This window comes from Macaca nemestrina, chromosome 3 (genome assembly GCF_043159975.1).
Source record: "Macaca nemestrina isolate mMacNem1 chromosome 3, mMacNem.hap1, whole genome shotgun sequence".
In the NCBI taxonomy this organism is placed as follows: domain Eukaryota; kingdom Metazoa; phylum Chordata; class Mammalia; order Primates; family Cercopithecidae; genus Macaca; species Macaca nemestrina.
Window position 1 is genome coordinate 168,818,832 of NC_092127.1, and position 13,841 is coordinate 168,832,672.

Genomic DNA, 13,841 nt, shown 5'->3' on the forward strand with positions numbered 1-13,841 from the left:
AAAGATTTCAACACTACTAGTACAGTTTAGTACTGAGGAGAAAACAGCGTGGCCACCATTGCTTTTGTACGATCAGTTGAAATGTTAATTATTGAAAAATGGAAATAATAGCTTAGCATACTAATAAAAACATTTTTGCTTCTGAGAAGGATTTGGGGGATTTATTGACCATACTCAGAGAACTTCTGCTTTATAACTTAATGTAATTGATTTGTACAAAATTATATATAAATTTATATTTATTTGGTGTCTTGATGCTCAATATGAGGGAGTAATCAATATATCCTGATTACCAGTACATTACTCATGAGTTGATAAAATTGAGTGCATGAGGGAAAAATAAATTCTTCAGGCTTAAGATATATAAAACTCTAATTTTTAGTGAATTTTATGTTCATTTTGTATTGAAGCCTCTTCCTTAGTCAAGGTTATCCAGATTTTGACTGTAAGTGGATAATCCTGACAATCAACAATACTCTTTTTTTAGGAAAATTGCTTTTATAAATAAATATCATATGTTAAACTTTTAATTCTTAATTCAACACTGCCCCTACATAATTTATTTCAAATATTTTCTAGCACTGGTCTAGTTCTGGGCTTCATAGTATGTTACATATAGATAATAAAAGTAAGAAATAGTGATCTCTGCAATGAGCTTCATAGTTTCTCAAAATAAAGATGATTAAAGAATATTATGAGTGATAGAGGACTAACTTGTATTTCCTATCCCCCCTTTGACTTCTGTTGCAAGAGAAATGCGTCAGATTCTTTATTCATTCAGCAATTGACTCATTGTGGTCACTCAGAACCAGGTATTGTGCTAGAATAAAGACACGGTATATAATGAAGAGTAAAATTAAAGTGGATCCTGCCACCATGAGGCTTATAGAAATCCAGAGGAACACATATATAAGTCATATGCTATGCAAGTTACACATCATAGCAAAAGCTACTAAAGGAAACAATAGGAGCTATAAAAGAAAATTAAGGGTGAGATGGATTATAATTTGATTGGGGATCCATGAATGTGTTTTGTTAAAAGTGACATTTTTCAGAGTGTAAGATTTGAGTAGGAAGCAAATAGGTTACAATCATATAAGAGAGAATGTCAGAAAGAAGGAATAACACATGTAAATACCTTAAGCTGGGGAACATTTTGGCATTTGGAGGAAACAAAAGATGGCTGTGCTTGGTCTGGAATGCATGAGAGAAAATGATCCTACGATTTGATAGAGAGGAAGGTGGGGAGCGAACAAGTGTACATTGATGAGGATTATATTGTATCTTCAGTGGACAGCGAGTTGATGAAGGATTCAAAGAAGATGAGGTTATAATTCCATACTCATTTTCTTTCCCTTTGTTTTAAGTATTTTACAGGTGGAAAATGCACAAATCATAAATAGGTTTTCAAAGAGTAAGAACCAAGTAAACATACCTTTGTAACCTCAACCTATTGCCAGATACTACACCTATGCCCTCTTCTTTTCTTTATCCTTCCCTTCTCCTAGGGTTGATCACTCTCCTTACACCCAGCCCTTTAGATTAGTTTTGATTCTTTGAAACTTTACATAATAAATGACAGAGCAAACATTCTTGTGTCTGGCTTATTTTGTTCCATGTTACATTTCTGCCTGCAGCAGTGGTTTATTCAATTTATTTTTGTATAATATTCTGCATTCTGACCATAACTCTATTTACTTATTTATTCTATTACTAATGGACATCTGGGTGTATCAGTGTTTGGCTGTAAAGTTAATGCATCCATCAACATTTTTGCACAATTTTTGTTGTATCAGTGCACACATTTCTGTTGAATATATACAGAGCAAAGGAATTGCTAGACCAAAGGGCATATGTATATTTGAATTTAGTAATAATGAAACAGTTTCCAAAGCTGGTTATACTCAATTGCACTTCCACTAGCAGTGTATAGTAGAAAGAGAAATAAATCTACTATGTGGAAGAAAAAAAAAACCCACAAAGAAACATGCCTATTGGGATCTTGGCATTGGATGGAAAGAAAAAGAAATCTCTCCTGAGAATTCATACTCACAAACTGGCCCTCATATGGATTTGCAGCTAGTGATCCAAAACTTTCAAGATGAGAATTTATTTCTAAGTGATCCCATGTAAGTACCTTCGAGCACCAGGCAGAAGCAAACACAAGTACTCTCAAGAGAAATGCTTTTTTTCAGCCAGGCCTTACAAAAATCTCATAGATAATGTTCCAGGAGAAATAAAACCACAGTTAAAAAAATTCACAAAACTTGCAATAAGAGAAACCATCATGAGGAAGAACTTACAGAAAGAAGAGTGAGAAAAGTTAAATTCCCAAAGAGTACAGATATTGGAGCTGTAAGATTTTTTTTTTTTTTTTTTTTTTTTGAGACGGAGTCTGGCTCTGTTGCCCGTGCTAGAGTGCAGGGGCCGCATCTCAGCTCACTGCAAGCTCCGCCTCCTGGGTTTACGCCATTCTCCTGCCTCAGCCTCCCGAGTAGCTGGGACTACAGGCGCCCACCACCTCGCCCAGCTAGTTTTTTGTATTTTTTTTTAGTAGAGACGGGTTTTCACTGTGTTAACCAGGATGGTCTCGATCTCCTGATCTCGTGATCCGCCCGTCTCGGTCTCCCAAAGCGCTGGAATTACAGGTTTGAGCCACCGCGCCCGGCCAAGATTTTTTTTAAAAGTATGTATTGTTTTAGAAAAGTAAATAAAATAATTAAAATATGAATACTTAATATAATATAAAATATTACGACATCTGAGAATATATGAAAAAGAACCAATTAAATTATAAACTAGATTATAAAGGTGGATAAACTTTATAAATAGAATCACTGAAGCAAAACAAAGATTCAATATAAAAAAGATAAGTAGTGTGGATGATTGAGAATGTATAATATGAACCTCAGCAGATTTTCAGAAAGACATAATGAAAGAAGTGACAATATTTAAAGAGATAATGGCAGAGAATTTTCCTAAACTTAAGAAGAACAATTGTTAGATCCAGAAAACCCAATCAATTGTAAACAGTATAAAAAAGAGAAATCTAAACTTAGACATGTCACAGTGAATCTGCATAGAACAAGCAGCCAATGAAACATCTTGAAATGAAGACAAATTGACCATAAAGGAGCCATGATGAGACTAAAAACTGACTTTCCAATAGCTACAATAGGCGTTTGACGGAGGCAACATCATTTCATATACAGTGTGTAACCCAGTGATTATCTAAAATCACTATAAATGTGTATTAAGCCCAAACCATATAAATTTGCATTAAGCCATTACTCTTGGGTTTAATACAAATTTGGACTTTGATAATAGTATTAAATGGTTTAATACTTGGGCTTTAATAGTAGTATTAAACTGTTTAATACTATTAAGCTTGGGCCCAATATAAACACAAATTTATAGTGTTTTGTTTTTGTTTTGTTACTAACAACAAACCATCATTATGAGTATGGAGAGAAGGAAACAAATATCAAATAGAAAATTGCTTGACATGCAAAATGAGGTTATGAGTGAAGATACTGGTAAACATCTTGATATATATATACACAAGTATTTTCTGAATAAGACAAAAATAACATCACATTTGAGGAGTGTATTAGTTTCCTTGTGTTACTATATTGAATTACAACAAGCAGTGTGGTTTTATAAAACAGTAATTTATTCTCTTACGTTTCTGGAGGTTAGAAATTTCAAATCAAGTTGTCAATAGGGCCCAGATATCTCTGAAGGTTCTAGGGGAGTGTTTGTTCCATGCTTGTGTGTCAGTCAGTCATCTTTGGCTTTCCTTGACTTGAAAATGTGTCACTCAAGTCTCTGCTTCATCATGGTTGTTTTTATCTCTTCTCATAAAGACACCAGCCATACTAATTTTAGGGCCCTCCTCACTCCAGTATAAACCCATTGTAACTTGATTATATCTGCAAAAACTCAATATCTGAATAAGATCACATTTATAAATACTGAAAATTTGAATTTAAACATATTTTTGGGCAAGACACAATTAACCCACAAGAGGTTTTAAAAAGTTACTAAAATCTAAACAATACTTAGAAAGATGAGGGAGGGGGTAAATAGTATTAAACTGTTCTTATGGGTTTTTTTTTTCAATGTTCTGGTAAGAATAATGATATTAACTTTAGACTATCTTTAAACATATATGATATAAATATTATTTCTATATACTTATTATTTAATGAAGGATTAAAATTAATCTTTGGACATGTCTATGTTCCTATAACAATAGAAGAGTTCTTCGCAGAGTTCCGAAAACATAAGCCAACAAATTAAAACTACAGATTTTAAAAAATACATCCACGTGACAAAAATTAGAGTTATGTTTTTATTGCTTGTATTTTAGAAGTAAGGAGCATCATTTTATAGTTGTGGTGCCTCATATCAAGATTCTTAAAGAAATGAAATGAACAGAATGAAAGAAAAATGACTGCTAATGGCAAAACAAACAAACAAACAAAAAACTCCCCATAAATCAAAGTGAGATAAGTCTCCCTTCTATCTCTCTTTTCTCATGACTCAGGTACTATCATTACAAGGGGCAGATAGAAATTTAAGAAATACTTTTTCACAAAGAATTTTTAATAAGGGAATTTTTAAAAATCAGATTTTTAGAGCTCTATTTCTATGAGCCATGTATTAGAAAAAGAAAAATGACTGTTTCGCAGAATTGTTCCACATAATGACATTTGTATCCATGGAATTTTATATGTGATTCAAGTAATCAAACAAATAAAAACTTTCTTTCTGATATTTTAACCTGAACACTACAACCTCTGTTTCACTCACCTAGCTTTATATAGCCAAATATTAAAGCCATGTGGATTCCAATAATAGCCTTTTCTCTAACTTGAGACAGTTGAAGCAAGCTTATTTGCTATTTTTACCTGCTAATTACCTATTTGCAGTAGAATTTTAAAATGTTACCCTGATCTATGTCCTTATTTCCTTATGTTACATGCAATTCCCTGTTACTTTGTTTAAATAGGTTATCTCTAACAGTAATTGTCTAGAAGTGAGATATGCAGTCCGTTGGGTCACCATTACCTATACCAGTCATTCTAAATTTAGAACATGACAGGCTATATGTGATAGGAAACAAACATTCTATAAAGTTCCGGGATTATATTTCACATTTACCAATTATCAAGGGACCAAACTAGAAAATGTGCTATTTTGTTAAACCTTCCTAAAACTATTTGCTACCATGTATAGATAGGTTCTCATGTGCACAAATGAGTTACTTTTGTCATATATTATTTGTGGTTGCTCTCATTCTTCCTGTCAGAAATGACAATATTTGTTCTGCAGATAGGTCAGGGAGGAGAACAGACTGGAAAAGGCTAGATTTTTCTTTGTTAGCAGTTAGAAGCTGCTTGATGCTTTAAGGGCCTGGAGATAAATAAAACTACTATAATTGCAGAGTCATTTTTAGAATTGCACATCCACCGAGACATCTTGACCTGCAGCTATAAACTACTAGTCAGTACTTGAACTGTTCGTATCAGTTAATTAGAAAATGAATATGTAACTGAATAGATTCATTCAACAACCTACACCAGCATAGCAATAGTATCTCGGTACCTCAAAGCTCTACTATTTTCTTTCGTTTCTCCTTTTTTTCTCTTTTTCTTTCATGAATAACCACTCCATGTGTTAATTTTTCAATATAAAGACTCCCATAAACACAAGATGTTGTCGTTTTTCCTATGAATTGATATCAACAGAGCATTTTATTCACAATTCTTGAACAGAGTTTGTATGATGCTCAACTATGAAGTCATTTATTCCCAAGCAAAGAGTGACTTGGATATTCGTTCATTTATTTATGCCACAAATATTTTCTTAAATATTTATTATGTAACAATCAGTATGATAGGTAATGTTAATGAAGTAGAGAACAGGATGACTGACTGAGAAAGCTGAGTCTAGGCAGCGCCAATATGGAACATATAAAAATGAACAGCAAGCATGTGTAATAATGGCAGATTTTGATTTGTACTTTCATGGAAATGACAAATGCTGACATGACAGGAAATAACAAGTGAGTCCACTATATATCGGGTGGTCGGAAAAGGACTCCATATGAAGTGTTTGCTTAAAGAACAATCTTGAGTCAGTCGTGCCAGAAAAGTGGACAGCAAAACCGAGGTGGTGAAATATGAAAAAATATACCCATCCCTCATGCATTCTCTCTCAGTTTAAACTGGTAAATGTGCTTGTTGCAATTCTGTGGGAAAAAATAATGTGGGGTTAGATAAGACTAGAAAAGAGTCTGGGGACAGATAAATAGGACTTCTTTAGCTACAAGAAGGATTTTTAGTTTGATTCTGTATACTATAGAAAACAATGGAATAACTTTCAGCCAGTGAGTTACGTACTCTAATTTACATTTTAAAAACAGGATACAGTTTGCTATGTGAAGAGTGGAATTTTTTTCTGGAAAAGGACAAATTGGGAAATCAATTAGTTAGTTAAAATGTTATCTTTATTAGGATAGTAGTAATAGAGATGGAGAGGGAGGAAAACCCTAGATTTTGTCTTCAGAAACTGGTTGAATAGAATGCCACTTTCTAAAATGAACATCTTGGGCAAGAACTATATTGAGGGGAAAATTGTGATTTCTGTTTTAAATACACAAAGTTTGAGATACTTAAGATATATTCAAGTAGATGTGTCGAGCAAGCTGTTGTAAATATATGTCTGGAGCTCAGAAAATATGTCTGGGCTAAAAAATGTATATTTGGAGATGTTGTCATAGGTGGTGTTTAAAGTCATGGGGATTGATGAGATCTGTTAAGCAGATGAATTTCAAGGTTTAGATTACCTCAGGAATGGAGCCTGTGAAAGAGGGAGAATCCAATGAGAAAGGACAAACACAAGGAAGCTGTTATATAAATAAGTAGAAGGATTGTTTCCAGAGAAATAAATGATCTATTTATTGGATAACACTGACCCAGCAAGTAAAACGAGAAACTGAAATCACCGAGAAGATTTGACTTCACGCAGGACACTGGTAATGTAGACAAGAGCAGAATTATAGACAATCACTTGGAGGGTTCTGCATTACTGGGAGAGATTCATTCAGGGCAACAAACAGTAGACTTCACTCACTTAATTCATATAAGAAAATACATACATGTCATTCAATCCTTTAGAATATCATGACAAGTCTCTTCCTAATGTCACATGTTACAAAAAAGAATTTGTATTGATATTAAAGTGATCATCCACTCAGAAAGGGAACTCTGACCATCAGAGGTGGTCCTTCCAGTTTAGAACACCCTTCCATACATTACAGTCTGTCAGATTCTGGCTGGAAAAGGCTTTCGTCTAATTATCCCATTTTCCATAAATAATTCTACTCAGACTAATATGGCACAAGATTATATCAGTTGTGTGGTTGATACCCGCAGACCACTTGGAAAAGTACTGATAATAGAAATAGGACAAAAATTATTTTATAAAAACCAATATTCACAGATAAATCAGTAGAAGATTATTAGCAGTTATTTTTTTTTTAAATCAGTGATTATACTTAAAGGTAGTTTAATAACAGAAGACTTTTTTGCATTTTCATGACCAGGAGTGATGAAAAAATTTTAAATTAACGTATTATTTTACATGGGTATATTCAATCTATTTACAGTATTTTTTTTTTTTTTTTTTTTTTTTTTAGATGGACTTTTTGCCCAGATTGGACTGCAATGGCATGATCTTGGCTCACTGCAACCTCCACCTCCCGGGCTGAAGTGATTCTTCTGGCCCAGGCTTCAGAGTGGCTGGGATTACAGGTGCACGCCACCACGCCTGGCTAATTTTGTATTTTTAGTAGAGACAGTGTTTCACCATGTTGGTCAGGCAGGTCTCGAACTCCTGACCTCAGGTGATTCACCCACCTCAGCCTCCCAAAGTGCTGGGATTACAGGTGTGAGCCACTGCGCCCAGCCTATTTACAGTTTTAATAAAGTTTCTTGCCACTCTTTTCTGGTGAAAGCTCTGACTCCTCCTTATTCTTCTAGAGGTTTCAGAGGCCATTGCTTTCTTTTGAAACTGTCGAAGTGGAGCTACATTATGATTGCATTCTTTGTTTGTGTGTTTGTTTGTGACAGAGTTTCACTCTTGTTGCCTAGACTGGATGCAATGGTGAGATCTTGACTCACTGCAACCTCCACCTAGTGGGTTGAAGTGATTCTGCTGCCTCAGCCTCCTGAGTAGCTGGGATTACAGGCTCACACCACCACCTATTTTTAGTAGAGACAGGGTTTCACTGTGTTGGCCAGGCTAGTCTCAAACTCCAGACCTCAGGTGATCCACCTGCCTTGGCCTCCCAAAGTGCTGGAATTACAGGTGTGAGCCACCACACCGTGCCATGGTTACATTATTATTTTATTTTATTTTTTTAATTTGCTAAAGCCAGTGTTGAAGTTAAGAGTCACTCGTCACCCAGGAGAAGGATTATAAGAATTTTTAAATGTTGGGAGATGCGGGTTTTCAAAGTGCAACGTTCAAATTACTAAAGCTTTGATTTATATTTAAATTGAACGCTTATCTCAAAAAATATTTAAAAGATGTATTTTGTCACATTTTCCCAAATGGAGCCTATTTAAAAGCTAAAATTCTTTTTTTTAGCTATTCAACTGCTTTTTCCCAATTTTATTGAGGTATAATTGAAAAATAAAAATTGTATACATTCAATGTGTATAATATGATTTAATGTACATATACATTGTAAAACAATTATCAGAATCAAATTAATTAACACTTCCAATATCACATTTAGGTATCATTTGTTCATGCGTGTATGTTTGTGTGTGTGTATGTGTGTGGTGAAGATACTGAAGATCTATTCTCTTAGCAGATTTCAAGTAACAGTATAAGATTATTAACTATAGTCATCATGTTGTTAGATTTACAGAACTTATTCATCTTAAAACATTGTTTGTTCCCTTTGGCCTTTGACTAATATCTCCCATTTGCCCTCTCTGCTGGTCCCTGGCAACCACCATTCTACTCTCTGGTTCTATGAGTTGGACATTTTTTAGATTCCAAAGTATGTGAGATTCTACAACATTTGTTTTTCTGTATCTGACTTATTTTGCTTTGCATAATATTCTCCAGATTCATCTTTTTTGTCACAGTGGCAAGATTTCCTTCTTTTTAATGGCTGAATAGTAATGCATTACGTGTATATAGCACATTTTCTTTATGTGTTCATCCACTGATGGATACTTAAGTAGTTTCCATATTTTAGTGATCATAACTAATACTGCAATGAATATGTGGATGCAGCTATCTCTTTGAGATAACGATTTTGTTTCCTTTGGATATATACACCTTGATATCTTAGAAGTAGGATCGCCGAATGTATGGTAGTTCTATTAATACTTTTTTGGTTTCTGGAGACTCTTTATGGATGCCCCTCGTGTATTTTAAATCTTAGTATTCCCAGTTGTTTTTGTAAATCATGCTTGTCATATAATAGATGATTAATAAATATTTTCTTGAAATTTAAATGATAATCTCTCAGAAATTGCTTAACCTACTAATTTAGAACATTTTCTTTGTATTTTTTCCTTTTTCTTTCCTTTTGTGTGCCAATGCTTTTTGACTATTATGTAAAATTGCTAATTTGAAAATTAAAAAAAGAAAACTTATATTGTGTTAACTTTCCCTTCAAATTAATTATGTGTTTTATTTCCAAATAAGAGTATTAAATTTAAACTCAAGGAGGTCAAATAGAGTACTTAAGTTAACCCACTTGTTAAGTGGCCATGTCTGCCCAAACACCTAAGATTTCAACAAGTACTTAAATGCTGCACAAGTGATATCAAATGCATATATTTTGCATCAAACTGCTTGAATTGCATGTATACCATGACCCCATGATGCAATCATGAATCCTAGCTAGTAGTGCTGCAAAACAAGTTATTTATTTAAAGAAAAGTTAAGGGATCTGGTGAAGGCTCAAAAATTACTTGTATCTGAGACTTTAATATATTTTTCTAATTACTTATTTTCTGCTCTTTGTATAAAATTATGACTTTTTAAAAATATGTATATTTATGGAGCATTACATAATCACACTACTGGAAATATGTTTTCATGATCATCACCACCTAAAACCACAAATTTACAAAGGCATTGGGTATTTTAAAAACCCAGCTCAATGTATGAGGAAGAACTAATGCTAAAATATAAATAGTTTTCATTTACATAAAATTGTTACTATTAATAAATTGCTATTTATTAATATTTATTAATAAATAATGAATAGTTTATAATGGCATTTAAAGTAAGGTTTAAATGTCTCAGAAATAAAATGTGGTCTATCTTGATGAAGGACAGAGGTGCACTTGAAATGAATGTTGTTCTCTTGGTTAAATGGTTCTATAAATATCAACTGTTCAAGTTGGCTATACATAAGTTAAAATACACTAGACTCCCTAGATTCATGGCCAAGTCTGCTGTTTATTAAGTCTAAAGAGAATTCATTCTAATTCTTGTAAATTTCTCCTTTTTAAAACTAGGGAATTTAATAACTCAATTCACAGTATTGTTGTGAGCATTGTTGTTTTAAAAACATTTAAGTCTAAAGCATCACACAAAAAGAACCTCTTATGGGTCTTCTAAAGTAAGAAACCTGAGTTACTCTATAACCCTAACGTACACCTAAACATGGTAATTTTTACATTGACAATCACGTTGTTCAATTTGCTTGGGTCTATCAAACTGACAGCTGCACCTTCCCCATCTGTAAATTCAGTGTAAATTTGGCTTCCAAAGAGCTGACCCACTTCTGAGCATTGTTATCCCAACTTGAAGAATCTGTAATCTACTGAATTTGGAGAACATGCTCATCTCTGTGCTGTACAATGTCTCACAGGCATACATAGCATAAAGAAGAGGGGCATGGTATAATGAAAAGGGTACTAGGGGAGAAATCAGGAAAATGAAAGTTTCAGATCTTTCACTAGTTAGTGTGGAACCTTTGAGGAAGACTAATGGCTTTGAGGATCACGATGAATGGTATAACATAAAACTATTTCTGATGATAGTCCAGCATTGCCCCATAGAGGAGGTCTGTGGCAGTTTATTTATTGTACTTGAAATACTGCTTTTTTTAATCCACAAATTACTCCTTCCTAACCATTAAATCATTAACTGTGATAATATAAATAACACATCTAATATAATGCCTAGCAGATATTTATCCCAATCAAATGTTTTCCTACTTTTTCTTGCTTTTCCTCTTCCTGTTTTCTTTCTTTTTACTCTTTCTTTCTCCCCCTCAACTTTTTCTCCCTAATTATTTTCTTCTTTCCCTTTTCCACTACTTGTAAAATTAGTATATTGAACTGTCAGATCTCTGACATTCTTTCCAGCTCAATGACTCCATAATAAGATAGGAATGCATACTGAGACCTTGTTACTCTAATCATCTCTGAGATTTTACATAGTCCTGTCATGAGTGTTGTTGTAGCGTCTGTTTTGAAATATAATCTTCTTTGCCTTGGTATCAGAAACAATTTAAAAGAGCTAAAATAATGAATTTGAAAATTTAGCACTTTTCCTGTACCTAGAGCAGATCAAAAATAGTGAGATGAACAGTTTTGGTCAGATTCCCAGATAAGAAGTCCGATTCAAAAAGAGGTCAAAGGGAAATTAGAGAAGTCTAATATTATAACAATGAAGCCCTTCTGTAGACCTTTCTCTTTGCTAAGGTTACAGGCAGGAAATAGGTAGTTAACAAGTCAAGCTGAAGAATACCATTATCCTCATTATTATTTCTACCAATTATAATTGTCAAAGTGTATGAAATGCAAAGCAAAATTTCTTCCAGATTTTCTATGCAACTCTGAGCCAGATTTTCTCCATCTAAAATGTCCTGCAAATATATGAGTCAGTTGTCAGAAGTTATATGAACTCTCATAGCTTTAAGATCGTGTTCTTAACACCTTGAATATAGAAGAATTATACAACTAAAGGGGTCATTAGTTTCTTGAATAAGTAAAATCTGTATCGCAATTTTCAGAAAATAGGTGTTACAGCTGGAATTACAGCTTGGCTACTTATTGCCTATCATCTTGCCAAATCACTTGCGGTTCTATGCATCAGTTCTATCCACTATGAAATAAGAAAAGAGTCTCATCACCTGTTTTTGTTACAAGAAGAGTATGAATTAGGTCAAATACAAATAAAGCACATAAGAAAAAACTAAGAAAACACCTGATAGAAAACGATTTTTAAAATGGAATTATTGCACAACCTGTTTCTCCCAAACATGGGGTCCTGTAGCCCATGTCTTACCCAAATCAGGATGAGGTAGTGGCCGGTCCAGTTGGGGCTGTTGGCCCTGACCCTCCTTGCTGTGTACCTGCACATCCCACCTCTTCAGGTGTCCCCTGCCCTTCACTCATAGAAGTCTTTAGGAAAGTTGTTCACTTACAAAGGACTGTGTATCTTCTACCAAGATTTTGTGGGTGTGCTTGGAAGTCCGGAGATAGTTGGGTGTTTACACGGCTTTCCAACATCCAGCTACAATCGGTACAACTTTGGGAAGTTTGACCTTGAAGTCTTATCGAGTGATTGTCCTTGATTTCTCAGGCTTTGGCTTCAGTGACAAACGGAGACCACATCACTATTCCATATTTGAGCAGGCCAGCATTGTGGAAGCGCTTTGGGGCATCTGGAGCTCCAGAACGGCAGGATCAACCTTTATTCTCATGACTATGGAGATATTGTTGCTCAGGAACTGCTCTACAGTTCCTGAGACTCGCCGTACACTCCTCCAAAAGCTACTCACAGGTGGAGGTGTGCTGCCACCCATCCTCACGCTGCTGGTGAACTTTGTATTCTCTTGAGGTCTCACCCCAGTCTTTGGGCCGTATACTCGGCCCTCTGAGAGTGAGCTGTGGGACATGTGGGCAGGGATCCTCAACAATGACAGAAACTTAGTCATTGTTAGTCTCTTCCATCAATAGAGGAACTAGTTCAGAAGGCGCTGTGTGGGAGTTCTTGCCTCTGTAACTATCCCTATTCATTTTATCTGTGGGTCTTGGATCCTGTGAACCCCTACCCAGAGTTTTTGGAGCTGTACAGGAAAATGCTGCTGTGGTCTACATTAGCCGCGATCCACAGCTAGAGGATCCCATGGGCTTCTTCAACTCCTTCTGAGCTGGAAAGAGTAGCTTCCCTGTATTACCTCGCCTACGCCCTTATCTGTTTTGTATCCACTTAGGAAGAGATGCTCAAAAGAGATCCTGGCCATCAAACACTATTCTCTCACAAAGTCCACTTCACTCAAATTGGTGAACAGTATATAGGAAGAAGCCAGCAGGAACTCTAAGACTGACATAATAGTCCTCCACCCATTACTTTAACATCTGATCAAATGTATGGACTGGGCTTTGTTTTTGTGTTATTATGAAACTCTGATGAGCGCTAATATTCACTGATGCAGAAAGACTTTTTTTGCATAAAAGATTTTTAAGATTTTGGACTCCTCTAAAGTATTTAGAACTACTCATTTATGGCCCAGCTCCAACAAGAATTCTACAGTAAGAATGAGGAGAAGGGCACCTCCTTCCTTGTTCTTGAATGGCTTTATGGGTACATACTTTTTAAAATTTCTTTAAGCAACAGAGCTGAGTCCTCTTTGTCATACCTTTGGATTTAGTTTCATTAGCTGTGTTTAATTATGAACATTTTGTTAAAACAGATATTGGCTTAAATAATATGGTATTCTATGTATGATTTAAGACTATGATTTACCTACACATTACATATATATATATAAAATAAGGATACTAAGT

General features: G+C 34.7%; 1 pseudogene; it reads left to right on the top strand.

Moving 5' to 3' along the window:
• Positions 1-12,346: 12,346 nt before the first annotated feature.
• On the top strand, positions 12,347-13,171 carry LOC112427732 (mesoderm-specific transcript homolog protein-like; annotated as a pseudogene).
• Positions 13,172-13,841: the final 670 nt, after the last annotated feature.